This window comes from Stegostoma tigrinum, chromosome 15 (assembly GCF_030684315.1).
Source record: "Stegostoma tigrinum isolate sSteTig4 chromosome 15, sSteTig4.hap1, whole genome shotgun sequence".
NCBI classification, from domain to species: domain Eukaryota; kingdom Metazoa; phylum Chordata; class Chondrichthyes; order Orectolobiformes; family Stegostomatidae; genus Stegostoma; species Stegostoma tigrinum.
In genome coordinates, this window is record NC_081368.1 from 74,027,465 (window position 1) to 74,040,770 (window position 13,306).

Here is a 13,306-nt window from a genome sequence, read left to right on the forward strand (position 1 = left end):
GTTGCTTCTTGCAAGCCAATCATGATGTAGGACAGCACAAAGCCTCCATCAGGTCAGGGTCCACGCTGTTTCCATAGTGCAGTGGTCATCACATTCACCTTCCACACGAAAGGTATCGGGCACAAGCAGGCTGCGCTGCTGCTTTGTGTTCCAGGCAAGTTGTTCACCCTTTTTGCTGAAAGTGAACGGGAATCAATATTTCACTGCTGCTGTGAAACAAAATCCTGCATTGAAACTACTTGCCTTTATTTGCTGTTGTGGTGAAAACAAGGGTAATTCCAATTAATTGCAATGTGAAATTTTTATAATTTCAACCACTTCCTTCTTGGAAAGGGGGGCTGGTGATCTGCCTTCTCAATTCATTGCAATCCACACAGCTGCAACACCCACATTTGGATCATCTGATCAACAGAGATGGTGATTGGTAATTTTCACTTTTTGAGCATCATTTTTATTCTGTTTCTTTTACCTTGAGCACTTTCCAGAAAGTGGTGGTGCACTAAGCCTCCAGAATATTTGGAATTGCCTCAATGCCAGTTCTGTGAGCAGTTCGTCACCAGACTACTCACACTGGCTCTCAGACAGCAATCATTGCTCAGTCCTTTGAATAGAATCCCGACATTGTGGAAACAGGCCCTTCGGCCCAACAAATCCACACCAACCCACAGAGCATCCCACATATAACCCAGCTAATCTGCACATCCCTGAACACTACGGGTAAGTTAGCATGTCCAATCCACCTAATCTGCACATTTGGGCTGTGGGAGGAAACTGAAGCACCCAGAGGAAACCCGCACAGACAGTTGTCCAATGGCGGAATCAAACCTAGATCCCTGGTGCTGTGAGGCAGCAGTACTAACCACTGAGACACTGTACTTCAGTGTGTCTGGAAAATGCATTTGGTTTGTCATTTTTGCTTCTGTTTCCATTAAGAGTTGTCTGTTTGGGAAATTGCTAGATAGCTGAGCAGCCAAAATCCTCACTAAGAGCATTGAAATGCGTCACAGAGATTGATCATGGGGGAATGAAGTAAGGAAGCCCACTGTCTCTGGGCAGTTTGAACCGTCAACCCTCTGGCTCATAGCCAAACATACTAATTTATTAGGCTACAGAGACAGGCACTAGCCATTGCAGCAAATAATCCTTTTTATTGGGTCTCAGCAACTGTAACGTCATGAAGATATACAGCATGGAAACAGACCCTTTGGTCCAACTCGTCCATGCTGACCAGATATCCTAAATTAATCTAGCCCTATTTGTCAGCATTTGGCCCTTATCCCTCTGAATCCTTTCTATTGATACACACATCCTGATCCCACTCAAATGACAAAATTGTGCCAACCTCCAGCAGTTCATTCCACACGTGCACCACCTACAACTGATAATAAAGTTCCTCAAGTCCTTTTTAAAATTTTCTCCTATCACATTAAATATATGCCCTCTAGTTTTGTACTCGCCCCACCCCAACTCCCCACTTCCACACAGGAGAAAGATCTTGGCTATTCACCCTCTCCGTATCCTTTATAATTTCTTATCAGTGGCAGCAGCCCGAGCCAGAGTGCCGATGGGAAAGTAAGGCGGTTTCTGTTTCTTCCTGTCTAAAAACTTACCTCGTGCAGCAAGCAGCCCTCCTTTTATCAGTGGCAGCAGCGTGAGCCAGAATGCCGACGAGAAGGTAAGGCGGTTTCTGTTTCTCCCTGAGGTGGAACTTAATACCCCTCTCTCCTTCCTGGAACTCTGTTTCCATCTCAAGCAACCACCTAGAAACCGATATCCATTTCAAGCCCACCAACTCCCACAGCTACCGAGAATACACCTCCTCCCACCCACCTTCCTGCAAAAATGCCATCCCCTATTCCGGATTCCTTCGCCTCCGCCGTATCTGCTCCCAGGATGAGGCATTCCACTCCCGTACATCTCAGATGTCCTCATTTTTCAAGGACTGCAACTACCCCCCCCCCCCACCCCCACAGTGATCAAGAACGCCCTAGATGGTGTCTCCTGCATTTCCCGCAATTCATCCCTCACACATCCTCCCTGGAAAAACAGCCAAAACAGAATCCCCCTCATCCTCGCGTGACACCCCATCAAACTCCGGATCCAATGCATCATCCTCCGACACATCCGCCATCTGCAATCTGACCCCACCACCAAAGACATTATTCCCTCCCCACCTTTATCTGCTTTCCAGAGGGATCACTCTCTCCGTGATTCCCTTATCCACTCCACACTCCCCTCCAGCCCCACCACACCTTTCCCTGCAACCGTAGGAAGTGCTACACCTGCCCCTACACCTCCCCTCCTCACCCCCATCCCAGGCTCCAAGACTTTCCACATCAAGCAGATGTTCACCTGCTCATCTGCTACTGTGGTATACTGCATCTGCTGTTCCCGTTGTGGCCTCCTCTACATCAGGGAAACCAAGTGGAGGCTTGAGGACTGTTTTGCAGAACACCTATGCTCAGTGCGCACTAAACAACTGCACCTGCCAGTCGTGAACCACTTCACCTCCCCTTCTATTCCTCAGGCGACATGTCCATCCTGGGCATCTGCACAGCCTCAACGATGCCACCTGAAAGTTGCAGGAACTGCAACTCATATTCCGCTTGGGAACCCTGCAGCCCAAGGGAATCAATGTGGACTTCACGAGCTTCAAAATTTCCCCTCTCCCTACAGCATCCCAAAACGAGCCCAGCTCGTCCCCGCCTCCCTAACCTATCCTTCCTCACACCTATCCACTCCTCCCACTTCAAGCCCCATCCCCATATCCTGCCTATTAACTCATCCTGCCCCTTGACCTGTCTGTCCTCCCTGGACTGACCTATCTCCTCCCGAACTCCCCACCTACACTCACCTTTACTGGCTTCACCCCCATCTCTTTGACCTGTCTGTCTCCTCTCCGCCCAACTTCTCCTCTATCCATCTTCTATCCTTCCCCTCCCCAATTTCTAAACAAGGGTCTAGGCCCGAAATGTCAGCTTTCCTGCACCTCTGATGCTGCTTGGCCTGCTGTGTTCATCCAGCTCTAGCCCATTTGTAAGAGATAGTAAGAACTGCAGATGCTGGAGGCAGAGATAACAGTGTGGAGCTGGAGGAACACAGCAGGCTAGGCAGTATCAGACCTGAAACGTCAACTTTCCTGCTCCTCTGATGCTGCCTGGCCTGCTATGTTCCTCCAGTTCCACACTGTTATCCCGGTTGTAAGAGAGCTGGTTCCTGGTAATGTGGATGTGTCCACAATGGGACGAGTCAACTATTCCTGTGTCTCCATCATGATTGTCCCAGCCGTTAATTTGGAAAGGTCAGATGGAGGGAGGGCAACTGTTTTTCCAGGAGTGGCAAACTGAAGTTTGAACTCACTGACTGCCTGCTTTAGGAGAATGGCGCAAGCTGGTGCATTGCTAGTCTCTGTCGTGAGTTCAGCTGCTAATTGCCAAGCTGATGGTTCAAAATCACCAACGGAGGGAACTTCAGTGGTTTTCACTCCATCAGCTTTCTGTGCTGCACAGTTCCGAACAGTTAATGGGTACAGCAAGATGTTCCGCAAACACAAACCTTATCTAGTGCGTGACCTTAGATTGTTTCTATACCTTTTTCCTAAAAAAAAACAAGACAATAGAAAGAACTGATGATTTGAAACAAAATGGAAATTGCTAGAGAAAAGCACAGGTCTGGCAGCATCTCTAGGAAAAAATAGCTATGATGGAGTTCTGAAGAGATTCTGAAACATTGACTTTGTTTCTCTCTCGTCAGATGTTGGAGGAATGGGAAAGTAATTTCACCCAGACCGAATGGTGGGAATCTTCAACTCACTGTCTGTTAGGGTGTGCCAGGCAGAAACCCTTAAACAGTTAATAAGTATTTAGGAGTTTACTTGCGACGTCAACGTATATCAAATAATGAGACGAGAACAGTTAGTGTTTGATTGGTGCAGACTTAATGGTCTCAAACGCCTTTTCTGTGCTGTAGACGGCTGTCATCTACGCAGTTTGTGAAGTAACTGGACAAAATTTACAAAATGAATCCGAGGTTGGAAGGAATCGAAACTACACTTCCCCGATCTGTCTGTCTGACACACTACCTATTAGGACTGGGGACAACTGGTACCGTGCATATTCCTGGAATCAGTATCTGGGAGGATCAGGAAGACGAGATCCAGACATCTCTTTATGCATCGCTTCTCAAAACCTTGTGTTTTTCTTTCTCCCGCTCTGGTTTCCGGATAAAGACCATCTACCTGTGACTGTATCAAACAGCTCATTGACCTGGGAGCTGGACGGTCAGCGGGAGCTGGAGGTGAGGTGGGGACAGAATTAAAAATAGATTCGACATGGATGTTGTTAGGATTTGCCGTATGTCAGTTGTTTTTAGTGAGGAATGTCTGCCAGGCACTGTCCTTTCAGATTCCCAGGAACTGCAGTGATCGCGTCAGTGGGTTTTGGGAAATTGAAAGTTGCACATGAGCAGCTTGTAGGACTACATCATCTCTGCCCTTTTCATCTCTGCCCTTTTCATATCCCAGCTCACAGCAACGGTTCTGATTGTCTGGAGAAATCGTTTGTGTTAGACCTAAAACTGTCTGTTGTGGGAGAACGTTGAGTCCGTGGGGTTGAGGAACTGTTGTGAAGCACATGCAGCGGGTACAAACCTGAGGTCTCTGTTACTCTTGGGCGTCGTATCAATGTGTTTCCCTCTCTGGGTAAAAATGAGAATCAGTTCCCCAAGGGGGTGTGAACATTGTTTTACCATCGTAAACTTCACTCCCATTGGTTGTATCACTTAAGAATAAAACTTCACAGGGAAAATATCGTTCAGATGAACATTTCACATTGCTTTTTTTTTTCATTTTATTGCTTTCATTTTAGCCGATAAGTGGGGACAACGGTTCTTGCCTGAATAATGAGACAGCAGCGCTATTTTTGGTTGGGGCGTGATCTTAGGAACATATGAGATGAACACGATGCCCACTACATCACAGAAACACAGTGTGGCTATATGGTGCTTCCCACTGTGCAGTCGTTCACCAAAGATGGTTTTCATTTAAACAGATCGCATTTCTTTGCTAACAGAAAATTTAAACTTTCTCCCAAAGACTGGATGGGACAAGTTTGAGTGAAAGTGGCGATGGTGAGATTCAAACCCATGCCTCCATAGCGACTGGAACTGAAACATAGGACACAAAGACCGCTCGGCCACGCTACCACAGCAGCAGGCTGGCGAAATATGGCCTTCTCCACTATTGTCGCAACAGATCCCAAGTCACAACATCCATTACCAACCACATCCCAATGAAAACAAAAGAAAATCACAAACTGAATGCATCTTTTGAGACATGGCGAGGAATAAATGTCAAATGTGTCAGAAAACAAATGTAGTTAAGGTTCCATGAAAAGAAATGAACTGCAGCACTTTTCAAAAGCTCAATGTTCACTTCGGAAAATGCTTGGGCCTTGTTCGAAATGAAACCACTTTGGCATCTGAACGGAACATCTATAAATGGTTTGTTATCGACTGTACACAGAGCAGTACAGCACAGGACAGGCCCTTCAGCCCATCGTGTTGTGCTGAACTTTCACCCGAAACCCAAGGTCGATCTAACCTCCACCCCTACCTTATACCGTCATCCATACGCTTATCTAATAGCTGCTTAAATGCTCCTAATGAGGCAGACTCTACTACCCTCTCCGGAAATGCATTCCACGCCCCTACCACTCTCTGAGTGAAGAACTTACTTCTGACATCTTCCCTATATCTACCTCCACTCATTTTAAAACTATGCCCCCCTCTTAAGAGCTACCTCCACCTGAGGAAAAAAGTCTCTGGCTGTCCATTCTATCTATACCTCTGATCATTTTGTACACCTGTATCAAGTCACCTCTCATCCTCTGACGTCTCCTCCATACCTCCCTCCTAACACCTTAAAACTATGACCCATCGTGGCAGTCAATCCTGCCCTGGGGAAAAGTCTCTGGCTATCGACTCTATCCATGCCTCTCATTACCTTGTACACCTCCATCAGGTCACCTCTCTTCCTCCTTCTCTCCTGAGAGAAAAGTCCGAGCTCAGTCAAACTCTCCTCGTAAGACAAGCCCTCCAGTCCAGGCAGCATCCTGGTAAACCTTCTTTGCACCCTCTCTAAAGCCTCCACATCTTTCCTATAATAGGTCGACCAGAACTGGACACAATATTCCAAGTGTGGTCTCACCAGGGTTTTGTAGAGCTGCAGCATAACCTCACGGCTCTTAAACTCGATCCCCCTGTTAATGAAAGCCAAAACACTCTATGCTTTCTTAACAACCTTATCCACCTGGGTGGCTACTTAGGTACTATGTAACCTTCTCATACTCCAGCTGTATTTTAAATTCGACATTCCGTGATCGCTTCTTCTAAGAGGATCCCTAACTGTGAGATCATTAATTATTTCTGTCTCATTACACAGGACTCGATCTAAGATAGTTGCTCCCTCGTAGGTTCCATTACATATCATTCAAGGAAATTATCGCGGATGCATTCTATGAACCCACCTCAAGGCTGCCATGAGCGACCTGGTTTGACCAATCAACATACAGATTGAAATCCCCCATGATAATTGTTGCACCATTTTTACCTGCATTAGCTATTTCTATGTTTCTTGCTCGCTCCGCCACCATGTCATTACTTAGTGGCCCATAGACCACACCGATTGGTGACTTCTTCTCCCTGCTATTCCTAATTTCCACCCAAATGGATTTAATGATTTGCTCAGTAGAACCGATATCATCTCTCACTTCTGCCCAGATATCATCCTTAAAAATCAGATCAACACCACCTCCCTTACCTTTCTGTCTGTCCTTCCAAACAGTTTGATACCCCTGAATATTTAACTCCCAGTTATGACCATCCTGTAGCCATGTCTCTGTAATGGCCACTAAATCATATCTGTTTGCCATGATTTGCACTGTCAACTCATCCACCTTAGAACATGCCCTTCGGCCTTCGATGTTGCGCCGACTTGTGAACTAATCTAAGCCCCTCCCCTACACTATCCCATCATTATCCATATGCTTATCCAAGGACTGTTTAAATGCCCCTAATATGGCTGAGTTAACTACATTGGCAGGCAGGGCATTCCACGCCCTTACCACTCTGTGTAAAGAACCTGCCTCTGACATCTGTCTTAAATCTATCACCCCTCAATTTGTAGCTATGCCCCCTCGTACAAGCTGAAATCATAATCCTTGGAAAAAGGCTCTCACTGTTCACCCTATCTAATTCTCTGATCATCTTGTATGTCTCTATTAAATACCCTCTAAGCCTCTTCCTCTCCAATGAGAACAGACCCAAGTCCCTCAGCCTTTCTTCACAGGGCCTGCACTCCAAACCAAGTAACATCCTGGTAAATCTCCTCTGCACCTTTTCCAGCACTTCCACATCCTTCCTGTAATGGGGCAACCAGAACTGCATGCAATATTCAAAATGAGGCTGCACTAGCGTTTTGTACAGTTGCAGCATGACATCACGGCTTCAGAACTCAATCTCTCTACCAATAAAACCTAACACAACATAAGCCTTCTTAACAGCACTATAAACCTGGGTGGCAACTTTCAGGGATCTATGTACATGGACAGCAAGATCCCTCTGCACATCCACACTACCAAGAATCTTTCCATTGACCCAGTATTCTGCCTTCCTATTATTCTTCCCAAAGTGAATCACCTCACATTTATCCACATTGAACTCCATTTGCCACCTTTTAGCCCAATTCTGCAGTTTATCCAAGTCTCCCTGCAACCTGCAACATTCTTCCAAACTGTCCACCACTCCACCGACTTTAGTGTTATCTGCAAACTTACTAACCCATCCACCTATGCTTGTGCCCAAGTCATTTATAAAAATGACAAACAGCAGTGGTCCCAAAACAGATCTTCGAGGCACACCACTGGTGACCTGACTCCAGGCTGAATATTTTCCATCAACCACTACTCATTGCCTTCTTACAGAAAGCCAGTTTCTAATCCAAACTGCTAAATCTCCCTCAATCCCATGCCTCTGTATCACCTTGTTTCAAATGCTCTGAGCATTCAGATAATGTGCCCTTATGCCAGTTTTTGCACCTTCTTTTTGGGCCCTATTACCTCCACAACTAACAACTCGAGTTCTCCTTCCCTTTAACCGTTTTCCTAATTTTCAATGGAATTGAAGCGTCCTCGTCATCTGTTAACTTGCTGTTTTGTCTTACATTAATTGTTATTCTCCCTCTATGCTCACTTCTCCCTTCTCTGTTGGTCTATCTACATACCGTGTCAGGAATCTTTCCTGAATGCACTGGAAAAATTCACTCAATTTAAATTATTACAATTAAAAAGTTTCCAATCAATATTTGGAAAGTTGAAGTCACCCATGACTACAACCCTGTGACTTCTGCACCTTTCTAGTGTCTGCCTCCCAAACTGCTCCTCCACTTCTCTGCAAAATAAAAACACCAAAGTGACTGCTCCTTTCCTGACCTCAACCCAAAATGACTCCGTGGACAGTAGGTGCTTTCCTAGCCCTGACTAGCAAAGCCATTCCCCCACCTCTTTTATTACCCTCCCTAATTCTTTTAAAACATTCAAATCCTGGAACTTCTAACAACCATTCCTGTTCCTAAGTTACCTAAGTTTCTCTAATGGCCACAACATCGTAATTCCAAGTACTGACCCATGCTCTAATTCATGCGCCTTATTTCTGATACTTGTAGCATTGAAGTATACACACTTCAAACCATCCCTGTATCCACAATTACACTCCATCGACCGGATTTCTTTATTAACAACCTCATTCCTGTTGTGTCTTTTGAAAGGCTGAGTACCTCATCCTCTGAATTACAAACCCGGTTCCCCACCCCCTGCCAATCCACTTTAAACCATCCCATATAGCTTGAGCAAACCTCCCTCACAGGATATTTGAGTCCTTCCGGTTCAGGTGCAACCCATCCTTCCTGTACAGGTCCCACCTTCCTCAGAATGTGCTCCAATTATCCACATAATGGAAACCCTGTAGACATGTTGTTTAGCTGCACGCTCTCCCTATTTCTTACCTGTTATCACGTGGCACTGGTTGCAATCCTGGTAACTACCCTGTTTGTCCTGGACCTCAGCTTCCAACTAACTCCCTGTACATGTTTTTCACATTCTCAGTCCTTTTTCTTCCTCTGTCATTGGTACTGTTGTGTACCATGACTGCTGGATGCCCAGCCGCCCCCTTAAGGATCTTTACGGCACAATCCGAGATGTCACGGGCCCTGGCACCCGGGAGGCAACACACCAACCGTTTGTCTCGTTTGCGTTCACAGAACCGCCTGTCTGTGCCTCTTACTATTGAATACCCCGCTGCAATTACATAGAACATAGAACATTACAGGCCCTTCGGCCCTCGATGTTGTGCCGACCTGTCATACCGATCTCAAGCCCATCTAACCTACACTATTCCATGTACGTCCATATGCTTATCCAATGACGACTTAAATGTACCTAAAGTTGGCGAATCTACTATCGTTGCAGGCAAAGCGTTCCATTCCCTTACTACTCTGAGTAAAGAAACTACCTCTGACATCTGTCCTATATCTTTCACCCCTCAATTTAAAGCTATGCTTCCTCGTGCCCGCCGTCACCATCCTCAGAAAAAGGCTCTCCCTATCCACCCTATCTAACCCTCTGATTATTTTATATGTTTCAATTAAATCACCTCTCAACCTTCTTCTCTCGAATGAAAACAGCCTTAAGTCCCTCAGCCTTTCCTCATAAGACCTTCCCTTCATACCAGGCAACATCCTAGTAAATCTCCTCTGCACCCTTTCCAAAGCTTCCACATCCTTCTTATAATGCAGTGACCAGAACTGTACACAACACTCCAAGTGCGGCCGCACCAGAGTGTTGTACATCTGCAGCATAACCTCTTGGTTCCGGAACCTGATCCCTCTATTAATAAAAGCTAAAACACTATATGCCTTCTTAACAGCCCTGTCAACCTGGGTGGCAACTTTCAAGGATCTGTGTACATGGGCACCGAGATCTCTCTGCTCATCTACACTACTAAGAACCTTACCATCAGCTCTGTACTTTGCCTTCCGGTTACTCCTACCAAAGTGCATCACCTCACACTTGTCTGCATTAAACTCCATTTGCCACCTCTCAGCCCAGCTCTGAAGCTTATCTATGTCTCTCTGCAAACTGCAGCATCCTTTGTTACTATCCACAACTCCACCGACCTTAGTGTCGAATGCAAATTTAGTAACCCATCCTTCTACGCCCTCATCCAGGTCATTCATAAAAATGACAAACAGCAGTGGACCCAACACCGACCCTTGCGGTACACCACCAGTAACTGGTCTCCAGGATGAATATTTCCCATCAACTGCCACCCTCTGTCTTCTTTCAGCAAGCCAATTTCCAATCCAAACTGCTATATCTCCCACAATTCTATTCCTCCGCATTTTGTACAATAGCCTATTGTGGGGAACCTTATCGAACGCCTTGCTGAAATCCATATACACATCAACCGGTTTACTCTCATCTACCTGTTTGGTCACCTTCTCAAAGAACTCAATAAAGTTTGTGAGGCACGACCTTCCCTTCACAAAACCGTGCTGACTATCCCTAATCAATTTATTCTTTTCCAGATGATTATAAATCCTATCCCTTATAACCTTTTCCAACACTTTACCAACAACTGAGGTAAGGCTCACTGGTCTATAATTACCAGGGTTGTCTCTACTCCCCTTCTTGAACAGAGGAACTACATTTGCTATCCTCCAGTCATCTGGCACTATTCCTGCAGACAATGACGAGTTAAAGATCAATGCCAAAGGCTCAGCAATCTCCTCCCTGGCTTCCAAGAGGATCCTAGGATAAATCCCATTCAGCCCAGGGGACTTATCTGTCTTCACCCTCTGTAGGATTTCTAATACCTCTTTCTTGTGAACCTCAATCCCACCTAGTCTAGTAGCCTGTATCTCAGTATTCTCCTCAACAACATTGTCGTTTTCGAGAGTGAATACTGCTGAAAAATATTCATTTAGAGCTTCCCCTATCTCCTCTGACTCCACACACAACTTACCACAACAATCCTTGATTGGCCCTAATCTTACTTTCGTCATTCTTTTATTCCTTAAATACCTGTAGAAAGCCTTAGGGTTTACCCTGATCCTATCCGCCAACAACTTCTCATGTGTCCTCCTGGCTCTTCTGAGCTCTCTCTTTAGGTCTTTCCTGGCTACCTCGTATCCCTCAAGCACCCTAACTGAGCCTTCACATCTCATCCTAACATAAGCCTTCTTCTTCCTCTTGACCATAGATTCCACCTCCTTCGTAAACCACGGCTCCCGCGCTCTACAGCTTCCTCCCTGCCTGACAGGTACATACTTTTCTAGTACACACAGGAGCTTTTCCTTGAATTGACTCCACATTTCTAATGTGCCCATCCCCTGCAGTTTCCTTCCCCATCCTATGCTCCTTAAATCTTGCTTAATCCCATCGTAATTGCCTTTCCCCCAGCTGTAGCTCTTGCCAAGTGGTATACACCTATCCCTTTCCATCACTAAAGTAAACATAACAGAATTGTGATCGCTATCACCAAAGTGCTCACCTACTTCCAAATCTAACACCTGGCCAGGCTAATTACCCAGTACCAAATCTAATGTGGCTTCGCCCCTTGTTGGCCTGTCTACATACTGTGTCAGGAAGCCCTCCTGCACACACTGGACAAAAACTGACCCATCTATAGTACTCGAACTATAGTGTTCCCAGTCAATATTTGGAATGTTGAAGTTCCCCATGACAACTACCCTGTCTCTCTCACTCATATCGAGAATCATCTTTGCTATCCTTTCCTCTACATCTTGACCAGCAATGCCACACCTTCCCCCCGTTTACCATCTTCTCTGTTCTTACTGAAACATCTAAATCCCAGAACCTGCAACAACCATTCCTGTCCCTGCTCTATCCATGTCTCCGAAATGGCCACAACATCGAAGCCCCAGGTACTGATCCATGCTGCAAGTTCACCCACCTTATTCCGGACGCTCCTGGCATTGAAGTAGACACACTTCAAACCAACTTCTTGCTTGCCGGTGCCATCTTGCGTCCCTGAAACTTTATTTCGGACCTCCCTACTCTCAACCTTTTCTATACTCGAACTACAATTTTGGTTCCCATCCCCCTGTTGAATTAGTTTAAACCCACCCGAATAGCCTTAGCAAATTCCCCCCCCCCCCCCGCAGGGGAGCTCTTTTATTGTCCCCCACTTCCCTTCTGGGCCACAGAGCCAGACCCTGTACAAAAGACCCGGTCCCAGTCGCGAACCATTTCAACTCTCCCTCCCATTCCTTGGCAACATGTCTTTCCTGGGCCCCCTGCAGTGCCACAACAACGCCATCAAAAGGTTGCAGGAACAGCATCTCATATTTTGCTTGGGATCCCTGCAGCCCAATGGTATCAATGTGGACTTCGCAAGCTTCAAAATCTCTCCTCCCTGACCGCATCCCAAAACCAGTCCAACTCGTACCTGCCTCCCTAACCTGTCCTCCCACCTATCCACTCCTCCCACCTCAAGCCCCACCCCCATCTCCTACCTACAAGCCTCATCCCACCCCTTTGATCTGTCCATACTCCCTGGACCGACCTATTTCCTTCCTAAGTCCCCACCTACACTCACCTTTGTTGGCTCCAACCCCACTTCCTTGACCTGTCTCCTCTCCACCTATCTTCTCCCTTATCCATCCTCTATCCGCCTCCCCCTTTCTCCCTATTTATTTCAGAACCCACTCCCGTCCCCCTTTTCTGATGAAGGGTCTTGGCCCGAAACGTCAGCTTTCCTGCTCCTCTGATGCTGCTTGGCCTGCTGTGTTCATCCAACTCTACACCTAGTTATCACTCATTAATCAATCTGTCCAGGATTTTCTCATTTCAGTTCAATGATTCAGCAGTGAAGCAGCCTGCCAACATGGTAACAGACAGAGGGTATTGCAGATTTGTTCAACTTGATCACACAGGGGTTAAGGCATACATTTCAGTGTTACTCTCTACTCAGGGGCCAGTGAAAATGAAACACCAGTCCACTGACTGTATCTATAACTTCAATTTGTAGTTCATAAATTCATTATTCATTCGTGCTCGCTTTGGCAGCACATAAAAAAACTGGAACAATTAGTATTGCCCCTGCGCAAGGATGACACACACATTTGTGAAAAATTCCCTAATTAGGGCAGCATGGTGGCTCAGTGTTTAGCACTACAGCCTCACAGCGCCAGGGACCCAAGTTTGAATCCACCGTCAAGCGACTGTCTGTG

The 13,306-nt window shown here is 46.2% G+C and overlaps 1 long non-coding RNA gene and 1 pseudogene across 3 annotated transcripts in view; one reads left to right on the forward strand and one right to left on the reverse strand.

The window, feature by feature from the left end:
- LOC125458662 (uncharacterized) overlaps positions 1-13,306 on the reverse strand; it is a 43,579-nt gene that overhangs the window by 19,365 nt on the left and 10,908 nt on the right. For 2 of the 3 annotated variants that reach the window (XR_009446723.1, XR_009446722.1), the window contains exon 1: positions 12,028-12,494. The exons of the other annotated variant lie outside the window; for it this stretch is intronic. This is a non-coding gene — a long non-coding RNA (uncharacterized LOC125458662). Of the gene's footprint in view, positions 1-12,027; positions 12,495-13,306 lie in introns of those variants that run through there. 3 annotated transcript variants of the gene reach the window in all.
- Positions 13,127-13,220, forward strand: LOC125459084 (U6 spliceosomal RNA; annotated as a pseudogene).